Consider the following 13135-nt stretch of genomic DNA (forward strand, 5'->3'; position numbering starts at 1 on the left):
TGGCATTTGCAGGAAACATATACTAATTTTTCATAATCCTTCTCTAAAGTAATTCTACCTAATTAAAAATCATCTGAAGTGACCATTGTGCTACCTTATTCTTCCCTGCACAGTGAAGAAAAGATGTGATCATATGCAGCCATTTCAATGGAAATAGTACATTTAAATTATTTCAATGACTGCCGCATTAAATGGCTTCATTTAGGACTAAATGCCTACAATGCTTTAAACTCATAATCTTCATAAAAATATTAAGTGTGTAATATTGAGAAGACTCAAAACTATTCCATTGAATGCAAAGAGAATCTAACAATTCTTCTGTCATCCCCCTATGTGAAGTAGGTTTAAATTGTGTGGGTTTATAGATAAGAACAGTCACTGATTCGACACTTGAAATCTCATTCACAGGGGCTTCAGCTCCTGGGCTGGTCTGGGAGGTAGAGACTGGCATAATTGGGCATGATCTATGTTTTTGGCTAAGGCACACTGAGGAGGCAAAGAACAAGCAGCTTTGTTCCTGCTACAAGGCTGCCCAAATGGGAATAATAGACCCATCTTGCAATGAACTCAAAAAGTTAGAATTGCTCTCATTAACATGAAAACTAGGCAGAAACTTCACAGAATTGTAAATGGCCTGATATTCCTCTGGAAAGCAATGTCCCTAGATGCTCAGACGCATATCAGAGAGCCAGCATATGCTTTCAGTGGCTGATGTATCACAGCTTCTTCTTCTTCTTGCATTGCAGAATACATCAAAGAATACATCAATACATCAAAGATTATCATAAAAATAAAGTTCTTGGCTCTTTTTCAGTTTATAAGCACATAAAGTACTTCATTCCTGAAGGTGACGGCCTGAAACTACTATATAATAAACACCACTTAGCTCATGTGTTGGCTGCTGAGGTAAAAGTAAGTTTGCCCATTTGTTTTGAGCTTGGGGAGTGGCAGGTCAACAAATGAGAATCATTGCTATTTGTATTATATATTAAAAACTTCCATCAAACAATTATATTAAGATATAGTATTCTAAATCCCCTTCAAAATACATGTCCTCATCATCCGTTCGACATGGGCCTCCGTACGGACTTTCAGCAAGATGGCACCAGTGACCAATGACAACTTTTTGCAGACAACTTACAAAATTATTGGATACTCTCCTACTTCCAGATATACTTCTTCTTCATCTTCTGAAATGTGATCCATTGCAGCCTGTAATTTCCCTTTTAAGAATGTATTTTTATCTGAGTGAATGATCTGGTAACTCTACGATCTCCTGGGGATTCTGTGTGGAGTGTAATTACTGCCGTCCCTGAGGGCGGCTGTGTCAATTCCTAATGGTGGACTGCAAACTCGCGGTCGTCTCCATTGCCCAGCACCCATAGAAGTGTTGTGCAAGATAAAAAGCAACAAGGGTGGGAATGGAAAATGAACAGATGTTCTGTGCTGTCTACATTTGACTGGTCTTCCTCTCACTGCTGCCAGTGGAAGGTGCAGGAGTCTTGGGTCCCACATTCGATTGCCTCAACAGCTCATAAATGCGGACTCACTTTTTGTTGTGATTTGTTGTTTAGTGTCCTCAGTGCTGAATACACTTTACGAGTTGCACGATTTGATCAGGATGTTTTTGTGCAGCTGTGGCTTGCAGCCATCCACACGCCACTGAGTCAATGGCTGTGGCCACAGTCATCGGCTTCACTTGCCTCAGTGTCTCGTAGCTGTGCACTCACTTTTGGGGATCCTGCAGTTCGATGGTTAATGTTCTGTGTTTTATTTGTCCGCTTTTTCCTTGTTTACTTAATTAGTCCTTTATTTTTTGGACGTTTGATGGTCCTGTTATGTGTGTTTTTCCTTTAAACGGGTTCCATGGTGTTCTTTGTTTTGTGACTGCCTGCAAGAAGACAAATCCCAAGGTTTATACCGTATACATACTTTAATAATATATGTATTTTGAACATGCAATTTAAAAATGTATTAGTGGCCCTAGACTTTTTTTTTCAAACAAATTGTTTAATATTTTATACTTTATTAATGATGCAGTAAAACAATTCTAAATATGATTTTTCTGTCTTCTCTCTGAATGAATAAGTGTTGCTATTAAATATCAAATGATGTACAATGAATTGTAATTAAGTTTTCCCATTAACTTCTTTTGATGCATTTCATATTTGCATTAAAATAGTGAAGGCTGATGATAACATTAGGGGAGCAGGCTATGGAGTCTTAGTAAAGAGACACAAGTGACAGTAGATGATAGAGTCCTGAATCAAAACATTGATTGGTCCCTCCACTAATTCTGCCTGACCATTCCTCCAGAGGTTTACCTTCTGCTGACGGTGTCTTAATAAACCTGATGATGTGAGTACGCCTGATTAATACATGCATTGGCATTACAATTATTCCATTGTTTTCCATTAATCAGATCAACATGTACCAAAACTAATTTGAATTTACAACGCCAGAATCAAGAAACCCCTTCCATTTGGAGCAATTGTTGTTGAGAGGTTCACCCATTGTTGGGTAACCTTGCTTAAAGCTGAAGAAAACCCCACAGCCAATGGCTCCCTAGTTTAGACAACACCAGTATGGTTGTAATGGTCTGTGTGACTGGCATTGAACGTGAAGTTTTTCACTGTACCTTGGTACTTGTGACAATAATAAACCAATTTATTAATTTATTTTTAAATATTATCAATATATTTTGAGAATATTGGACTTGCTGGTATGGAACAGATGAAGACTCTCAGCCTAAAATGTCGACTGTTTAATCTCCTCCATAGATGCTGCCCGATATACTGAGATCCGCCAGTATTTTGTGTGTGTTGCTCAAGATTTTCAGTATCTGCAGGATCTCCTGTGGTTAAGAACTGAACATTCCATTTTGGGTAGTGTTCACCATTGAGTCTCCTATGAAAAGAGTTGCATAGTAATTAGATAAAATGTTCTTGTTATCTAACAATGCACCTTAACCTGTACTCACGCAAGAGCTCAGCTATGGGTACCAAGCCAACACTCACCCTATATGTTGGATTCACCAAATATTTTATTTTTATTATTACACAGTTATCATTCCAATGTAATGCCATTTGAAAAGAGATTTCTGGAAATTATTTCACTTGCTTTATTTTTACAGGGACAAAATTCTTATTCTTTTCCAAGAAGCAGAACGCTTGCAATAAACATTGTGGGATAAAACTTGATTTCTGCAACCATGATCAAATAGAATGAAGTAATAAAGAAAAGGTCTTTGGAGCAGAACAGCAAAGGATAAGAAAGAAGAGGGCAATCATGTAATTAGAAAATCAAACACAGATCATCTTCTGCCCCAATGGAGCTCCGTACTAATCTGTATTTTCCGCAAAACAGCTAAATTCAATAGGAAACAGTTTCGATGCTGTAATGGGCTGGGTTGTAATGTCCAGGAGATGTAGTAATACATGTGCAAGCACAACAAAGCAACTTAAGCCTAATTTATTAAGACCGATTTATTTATGAAAGCACAAATAAACCACACGAAATACTACATAGCAAGATGCAAAGATTCTGGGCTCACGATTCCTTCACTACTCAGTTGCTGCTGTGAGGGGAACTCCAAATTCTGTATAAGCACTAAGCCTGAAGAAAGGTTCCAGCAATCAATAGACTTTCTTAGTGTTTACTCACCAAAATTTATTCTACAGACATTAACAGAGCCAACATGATACAGATGAAAAAGATTTAAGTGGTCATTAAGTGAGTTGCTTTAGAAACTGCCAGTCCTTAATTTCTAAACATAGCCCACAATTCCCTACTACAGTACAAGCTATATTAGTGGAAAGGAATAATGCCACTGCCTAGACTGCTCCATGGTACTTTGTACCCCCAAACGACCAGAAGACACAGGGCCCAATGAGAAAATGTCAATAACAGTTCTTGAGGCTGAGGGCTAGATGTTACTGTATCAATGCAAGTGAGTCTGTCCCCAATGTTGTTAAATCATGTCATTTACAAATCATATTTCAGATGGGTGTCAACATGGTGAACTGGAATAGTAATATGCGATGACTGGCTCCAAATGTCCTTCCATAACTCCACTCCACATAAGGGACACCCCACAACAAAACAAGACTGTTGGTTCCACCGGGGCTTCCAGACTGCAAGTCCATTAGCAACAGCCCAAGAATTGTGATAAATATGGGCTTCTATTGTTCTATGTATATTGACTGTATGCACGACTACAAGCTCTGCATATTAACCCAACCCAGTAGGGGCTTCCTTCTTCAGAACTGTGTTGGGTGAGAGGGTTAATGACAGCAGCCTTCCAACACTGTCAACCATTATTCCATATTGCAGAGCCACTGTGTGAACTAGGCATACTATTGCGATGAGGCCATGCTCAGGTTGGAGGAACAACCCCTTCTATTCCGTCTGGGAAGCTTCCAACCAGACGGCATGAACATCGATTTCTCAAACTTTCAGTAATCCCCCCGCCTTCTCCTTCACATTCCCCATCCCCTTTTTGTTCTCTCACCTTATCTCCTTGCCTGCCCCTCGTCTCCCTCTGGTATTCCTCCCCCCATTTCTTTCTTCCATGGCCTTCTATCCCCACCTATCAGACACCCCCTTCTCCAGTCCTCTATCTCTTTCACCAGTCAAAACGTCCCAGCTGTTTACTTCATCCCTCCCATCCCAGTTTCACCTATCTCTTTGTATTTTTCTCTCTCCTACCCCAACTTTTCAATCTACTCATCATCTTTTTTTCTCCAGTCCTGTCAAAGGGCCTCAGCCCAAACCATCGACTGGACTTTTCTCCATAGATACCGCCTGCATTGCTGAGTTCCTCCAGCATTTTATGTGTGTTGCTTGGCTTTCCAGCATCTGCAGGTTCTCTCTTGTTAGGCATACTGCTGTTGAGCAGGAGTCAGATCAAAGGGAACGCCCCACAAAACAGGTGAAACTTCAACCGGAGTAGCTTCAGGTGTGGGTGACATAGACTGAGAGGTCTCAACAAACAATTCATGTATTTTAATAATTCTGTCCAGTACTTTTGATGCTCAATCAGAAATATACCACTTCCATGTTGTGCATAGCCTAACTCATGTGTCGGTATGTCAGAGAGTACCCATCCTGTAACGGGAGGGTCAGGGTGAAGGGAGACAAGTATAATTTCTTGTCTGTATTTCAGTCTCCAGTAATGCCCCAAATCAGACAAGAAGTTGTTTCTCAAACACAGTGGCAACATCAGGAAGCTTTCAGAACCAAAAACCCAGAGGGATATTCTTTCCTCCACACTCTGTCACAGGCTCTAGACAGACATATCATCTTTAACAGGAACCTGCAAGTCAAAGGGGAAGCCCTATCAACAAGGGCTCGAAGGTAAGGACATGATAATGGCCTCTTTTGCAAATTGTAGCTCAGGGTCTCATGCAGAAGTAAATATCTTCCTGGTCAGAGGATAAAAGAGTCGAAGGAACAAGGAGTATGTGGTGCCACCAGGATCCCAAAAGGCCAACGGATTTTGGGATTCTTGTTTTTGTCACAGGGAGTGCTATTTCTGAATTTATCAGGGATTATCCTATCATCTTTAGTCCATTGTATTACAAGAAAATGAACAGCTGTCACTGGGATCTGTACTTTATTGGGGTTAATTTTTCATCCCCTCAATCACATGTCATCGATCTAGCGTTATGGGCTTCAGGAACCTCCTCTTCAGGATCCCCACAATAGCACATCATCTATAGAGTGAACTACTTTAATGCAGGGGGTTAGGACATATTCACACAAATCCCATGCCAGCGCACTATGGCAAGTCACAGGACTATGAACATACCCCTGCGGAGGTTGTGTAAATGTGTTCTGAAGCCATTTCATGTGAAAGCGAACTGATCCACTACTGCTAAGCAATAGGGATGCAGAAGCAAGTTATTAGCTAAATCAATAACAACATAATAATTGTTAGTCCCACTGGAAAGGTTCGCAATCAGGGTCACAAAACCTGGAACATCTATGGCCAGAGGAGGGGCAAACTGATTGAACTGGAGATGATTAATTGTCATGCACCATGAAACCTCAGGTTTCTGTACTGGCCAAACAAGGCTATTATAAGGTGAAGAAGCAGGGCGAAGAACTCTTGGATTTAAAAGAGACTTGGCTGTCTTCTTTATTTCTTTACACCATCTGGGATGCTGATCTTGCTTGGCAACTGCCATTTGCAATGACAAGGGTATAAAGAGAGGTTCCCATTTTGCCTTTCCAACCAGATTAGACAGCTTCCTGAAACTAGAAGCAAATTTTGCCAAAGGGTGTCATGATAAAGGTTCTATTAACAATTAATTCCAGAAATGTTTTCAGGTACCTGAGAGATGAGCACAGAGACAGCCCAAGGAGGTTCCTCATTAATATTGAGAAGAACCTTTGTTCGTATAGCATCTGTAACCGATCCCCCATAACCCCGAATACAAACATGTTCCCCTGTATACGAATCTGGATTCCCAGGTAATAAGATAACCTCAGCCCCGGTGTCCACCAGGGTGATTTGCTGCTTATAATATGTGACCACCAAAGGATAATAGGTATGTATGGCCTCAAGTTTCCTTCTGGGACACTAGGAATATGAGTTGCCATAGCAACAGGAGCAGTCCCAGACCCTGGCCATACCCCTAGGTGACAGGTTGAGTAACCTGCCATCCAGGGTCCAATTCAACCAGGTCCAGATATAACCGGGGAACATCATTCTTTTAGGGTTTAACATGACATTCCAGTGTATGGGCCAGAGGGATGATTAGTCCCTTTGTCTGGGCTATCAAACATAACCTACCTGGGACACAATGCTCACAGTATAACACAGAAGGAACACCTGTAGGTAAGCCACCATTTTTCAGAAACAAAATCAGTTTTATTAACACCAGCATATAACATGAAATTTGTTAACTTAACAGCAGCAGTTCAATGCAGTACATAATATAGAAGAAAAAAAACAAAATAAAATAATATATTTGTATTGAATAGATTAAAATTGTACAAAAAAAACAGAAATAATATATTCTAAAAAGTGAGATTGTGTCCATGGGTTCAGTGTCCATTTAGGAATCAGGTGGATCAGGGGAAGAAGCTGTTCCTGAATCGCTGTGTGTGTGTCTTCAGGCTTCTGTACCTCCTACCTGATGGTAACAGTGAGAAAAGGTCATGCCCTGGATGCTGGAGGTCCTTAACAATAGACGCTGCCTTTCTGAGCCACCACTCCCTAAAGATGTCCTGGGTACTTTGTAGGCTAGTGCCCATGATGAAGCTGACTAAATTTACAACCCTCTGCAGCTTCTTTCGGTCCTGTGCATTAGCCACCCCCCCACCCTGACCCCATAGCAGACAGTGATGCAGCCTGTCAGAATGCTCTCCACAGTACATCTATAGAAGTTTCTGAGTGTATTTGTTGCCAAACCAAATCTCTTCAAACTCCTGTCTTGCCTTCTTTATAACTACATCAATATGTTGGGACCAGGTTAGATCCTCAGACATCTTGACACCCCCAGAAACATGAAGCTGCTCACTCACTCCACTTCTGATCGCTCTGAGGATTGGTATATGTTCCATTTTCTATACCCTTCCTGAAGTCCACAATCATCTCTTTTGTCTTACTGATGTTGGGTGCCAGATAGTTGCTGCAACACCACTCCACTAATTGGCATTTCTCACTCCTGTATGCCCTCTTGTCACCACCTGAGATTCTACCAATGATGGTTGTATCATCAGCAAATTTATAGATAGTATTCGAGCTAAGCCTAGTCACACAGTCATGGGTATATAGAGAGTAGAGCAGTGGATTAAGCACACACCCCTGTGGTGCACCAGTGTTGATCATCAACAAGGAGGAGATGTTATCACCAATCCACACAGTTTGTGGTCTTCCGGTTAGGAAGTCGAGGATCCAATTGCAAAGGGAGGTACAGAGGCCCAGGTTCTGCAACTTCTCAATCAGGACTTTGGGAATGATGGTATTAAATGCTGAGCTATAGTCGATGAACAACATCCTGACATAGGTGTTTGTGTTGTCCAGGTGGCCTAAAGCCGTGTGGTGAGCTATTGAGATTGTGTCTGCCATTGACCTGTTGTGGTGATAGACAAATTGCAATGGACCCAGGTCCTTGCTGAGGCAGGAGTTCAGTCCAACCTCTCAAAGCATTTCATCAGTGTAGAATCATTAAGGCAGCTCACATTATTCTTCATAGGCACTGGCATAATTGTTGCCTTTTTGAAGCAAGTGGGAACTTCTGCCCATAGCAGTGAGAGGTTGAAAGTATTCCTTGAATACTCCCACCAGTTGGTTGGGATAGGTTTTCAGAGCATTACCGGGTACTCCATCGGGACCTCCCACCTTGCGAGGATTCACTCCCTTTAAAGACAGCCTTTTTTTACTTATCTAGCCCTTACACAGCAGGGACAGAAACATTTCCTTTCTACTAAAATGGGAGGAGGGACTCTTTGATACTGTCTGCTGGGGCACAGTCATCAAAATCGTTTATTATCACCAGCATGTGACGTGAAACTTGTGACTGAAATTTGCAACTTAGCAACAGCAGTTCAATACAAAGCATAATCTAGCAGAAAAAAATATTAATAATAATAAACAAGAAAATCAATTATGTATGTTGAATAGATTAAAAACATGCAAAAAAAGAAATACTGTACATTAAAAAAGGTGAGGCAGTGTCCAAAGCTTCAATGTCCATTTAGGAATCGGATGGCAGAGGGGAAGAAGCTGTTCCTGAATCGCTGAGTGTGTGCCTTCAGGCTTCTGTACCTCCTACCTGATGGTAACAGTGAGAAAGGGTGGATTCTGGATTCTGAAGGCCCTAAATAATGGACACTGCCTTTCTGAGACACTGCTCCCTAAAGATGTCCTGGGTACTTTGTAGGTTAGTACCCAAGATGGAGCTGACTGGATTTACAACATTCTGCAGCTTTTTTGGGTCCTGTGCAGTAGCCCCTCCATACCAGATAGTGATGCAGCCCGTCAGAATGCTCTCGATGGTAAAACTATAGAAGCTTTTGAGTGTATTTGTTGACATGCCAAATCTCTTCAAACTCCTAATGAAGCATAGTCGCTGTCTTGTCTTCTTTATAACTACATTGATATAGGTTAGGACCAGGTTAGATCCTCAGAGATCTTGACACCTAGGAACTTAAAGCTGCTCACTGTCTCTACTTCTGACTCCTCTGAGGATTGGTACGTGCTCCTTTGTCTTACCCTTCCTGAAATCCACAATCAGCTCTTTCAACTTACTGAAGTTGGGTGCCAGGTTGTTGCTGCAGCACCACTCCACCAGTTGGCATATCTCATTCCTGTACAGCTTCTCATCACCACCTGAGGGTCTACCAAGCTGCTTTGGAGCATTTCTAGTTCCATTCATCATGCACCCAGATTCTCCCCGCAGCTACTGGGATTTAAAAGCAGCTTTACCTTGCATCCAGACTCAATCAGTATGATGCACCCGATCTACAACATACCTTCAAGTTGGGCCATTAGACTGTTTGTCTCTGCAACAGCCCAAACCTCAGCTGGCCATAATAGAGACAAAAAGGCATCCCTCCATCATCAGAGTCCCCATTCCATCAATTGAGTGTGCATACCAAGGGAAAATGGGACAGGCTTGGGGCCGTTAGAGGCATTATGATCATTATAAATGGCAGATTATGTTGACATGTTATAGAGTTGTGAAGTAACCTCGGGAAGTGGGGGCTGCAGGGGGAGTCCCAGGAATGAGAAGCTGCATCTGAATCCAAAGGGGCAGGGTAGTAAGCACAGACACAGACAGCGTCCAGCCCCGTCAGCCTCACTGGCCCGGAATTCAGTCAGGACCCATGGATCCATTGTTAATGACGGTAACTGAATCAGTTCATGCATGCTAAAAAGCAGTTGGGAGGCTCCTAAATTCCATAGGTGGGTGAGCCAGCTGGGCAAGGATTCCACTGTCCACTGATGGAGCCACTAGGCTAAATCCTATAACACAGTGATAGTGTTGCAATAGGGACAGCCGTACAGCTTAATTTTGTTCATCAGCTTTGTCATTCCAGTGCTGCTCTTTAATTTTTACATGCCTTGATTACATTATTTTGGTCTCTACCCATATCATCATCATACCAAATATCCCCATCCCAAGTATCTGGGTGCCAATCCTCCTTCAGGACCACGGATTGAAACTTTACAGGATTCGCCATCATACAATGTGCTGCCTGCAGCAGTTTAGCATTACAGCCACCAATCTTCATGCCCTGGCAATCAGTTTAACTTTGGAGCGTTCAGCGTGTCCTGTGCCAACTGCACTGTTCCACCTCAAATAATGTTCTGAGAACATAAAGAGTCCTACTCACTCTGCAGTTGCTTGTTTTCTCACAGAGTTCTGCTTTTTCAGTACTCAACCGTTACAATGCAGTCATTAAAATCCACACTTCTTGAGGCAGAGAATCTCCCTTAGAGGGAAAAGCTATATGTTTCAAACATTGTGATATTACACATTGAAGCTTAACATCAGACAATTCAGCAAATACCTTCTCCAACATCAGGGAGGATCCATTTACTCAGAACGTTAGCCAGCAATCCAAAACCCTCAAAATTATCCATCCATCCAGGGATCTGATAAATCTTGGGTATGGTATCATTCAACTTGCTTGTTCCCCTCCACAGTTTTCAAGATCCTGCTCACAAGTGCAATGGACTAGGTAAATCAGACCCACCAATTTGAGTGTCCATGACAACTTGTAATACCGTAAGTGTGCAAGCCCAACAAAGTAACTTAAACCTAATTTATTATCATAAGAGTAGGAAGCACAAATAAACCACACAAAATACTACAGAGCAAATCATGAAGATTTCTACAAGTCACAAAGATTTCTGGGCTCGCTCAGTTGTTGCTGTCAGGGGAGCTTTGAATTCTGACTCATGACATCACCCCTGATTCTCAGGGACCAATCACAGTCCTAGTTGAACTTCAGAGAAAATTCATAAAGCAGCCCAATCTAGTCACAGGCTTCACAAGTGCAGAGCAATCAGCCAGACAAATCTTTTGTTCTCATGCCATTAACACAGCCTGTTCTTTTCAAACACATTGTGTGTCCATTAATACAGTATTCAGCATGCTCTCATAAAATAATTAGACATTTTAATGGTCACTTTATGTTCATTAGTCTCCCAATGTCCAGACACACTACATTCCTAGGGCTTACAAAGCACAGTGAAGTTTAGATACTGTAGAAACAGTAAGCCTGAAGAATGACTCCAGCTATGAACAGATATGCTCAGTTTTTATTCACTAACAGACATTCTACAGATATTAACAGAACCAACATACTACAAGACCAGAAAGCATTAAGTGGTCATTCACCTAGCAGACATTCAGTCAATGTTTTGTAAAATCTAATATGCTACAAATTTTATTCACATTATTATGTTTGTCACATCTAAATTTGGAAGCAAAAAATATTAAACTTTACACTAAGCAAATTTTTGAAACTTCTATCTTTACATATTAAGCAAACCACCTTTTGTTCATAATATGAATTTATTACAGAAAATTCAGAAATCTTGGAGAAAAGTAAAGCTATTTCTTAATTGCTTTGCATTCAATCTTACTTCATGCGGTGGCACTTACCCATTAAGCCTTTGAAATTTTCCATGATTACATCTGATCCATATTTAAGAAAGAAATATATTTCTAAACACAAAAAGCTTTCAACAAGAATGGGTAGAGAAAAGGAAATGTTATTAAGGTGGAGGATCAGTCATAAAAGTATTGAATGGGGAAGCAAGCTCAAATGCCAAGAGGCTTTCTCTGCTCCTCTATTTCTATGCTTTTGCAAATACTGAGTAAATAAAAGGTTCTTTTAGCAATCCATGTACTGAATTTTAAAGTCCATAATATTTTGACACTTATTATATCACACATTATTATAGCACATAAGGAGGTCCACACTGGATCTCAATAAATAAATCACGTAAATCCCTTTTTCTTACTGCCTATTATTTTGTATCTCTGCAACTCATTCTCTCCCACATGTCTATCAAATTCCCTGTTGATTCTCTCTGCCACTTTTCTTCTCTGAGGGTTAATATATAGAGGCCAATTAATCTCCCAGTGCAGTTTTCACTTGCGGGAGGAAACTGGTTCATCCAGAGGAAAAAGAGAAAATATACAAATTCCACATAGATAGCACCCAGGGTCAGGGTCAATCCCAAGAGCTGTGAAACAGATAGATTTCTAGACAAAAGGCTAATTGGTATGCCATTTACTAGCTTGTCTGCTCATGGTTCTGCCTTCTACTCTTTTCACGACTTCCCTGGGTCATGTGCATCATGAAAGTAAAATCAAAGATGAAGGGAAGTAACTATGAAATGACAAGTCATCACTCTAGTCACTACTCTGCTACAGCGGTGTGACCAAAATATTCTAATCCTTTCTTTGCTTTAGTTATTGAATGTTATATTCTTACTGAATTTAATGATTGAATGTAACCTGGGGCTGCAGCCCATCAAGAATATTTCATGAAAATATTTCATAGTTGTTGATAGACTAATAACTAAAGAAACTTTATTTTACATTTGTCAAAGTCAATGCTGTTCTTATAAACTTGAGATGATGTCACAAGATCGCTGATGTTGTTGGATAGAACTAGGGAGAAGATTTTTCATAAATACACAAGAAAGCAGATGTTGGCCTCAGCTGTTAATATTGTGTAAGAAAAACAATTTCTAAGCCAGTAGAACCAAGCCGTTGAATTTGGTTGGACAGGTTGTCTCAAAATGTAATGTGAAAGGTAAATTATCACAACAGCGCAGAACAAATTCAATTGCATTCATAGAAGACCTTTCCGACGATATAAAAAACTATTATTAGAACTTGGTCCAGAAGTAAAAAGTAATGAATGGACCTTCCAGTGTAAGGTAGTCACTGATGACCAGTGACTACTTACCAGCAGCAAAATACAAAACGAAAAAAACTACGAAACTCCTTCTTCATAACACTTTATTAATTACCATCACCACTATCAATGGAGGGGTGAGGCTAGGTGAGTGGAGGTGGGAAGAAGTGGAGGCAAAGGTAAAGATGAAGGCAAGGCACAATGGAGGCAAGAGGAGGCGGGAGTGAGAAAAGTCCCAATATCT

The sequence above is a fragment of the Hypanus sabinus genome, chromosome 8 (genome assembly GCF_030144855.1).
Source record: "Hypanus sabinus isolate sHypSab1 chromosome 8, sHypSab1.hap1, whole genome shotgun sequence".
In the NCBI taxonomy this organism is placed as follows: domain Eukaryota; kingdom Metazoa; phylum Chordata; class Chondrichthyes; order Myliobatiformes; family Dasyatidae; genus Hypanus; species Hypanus sabinus.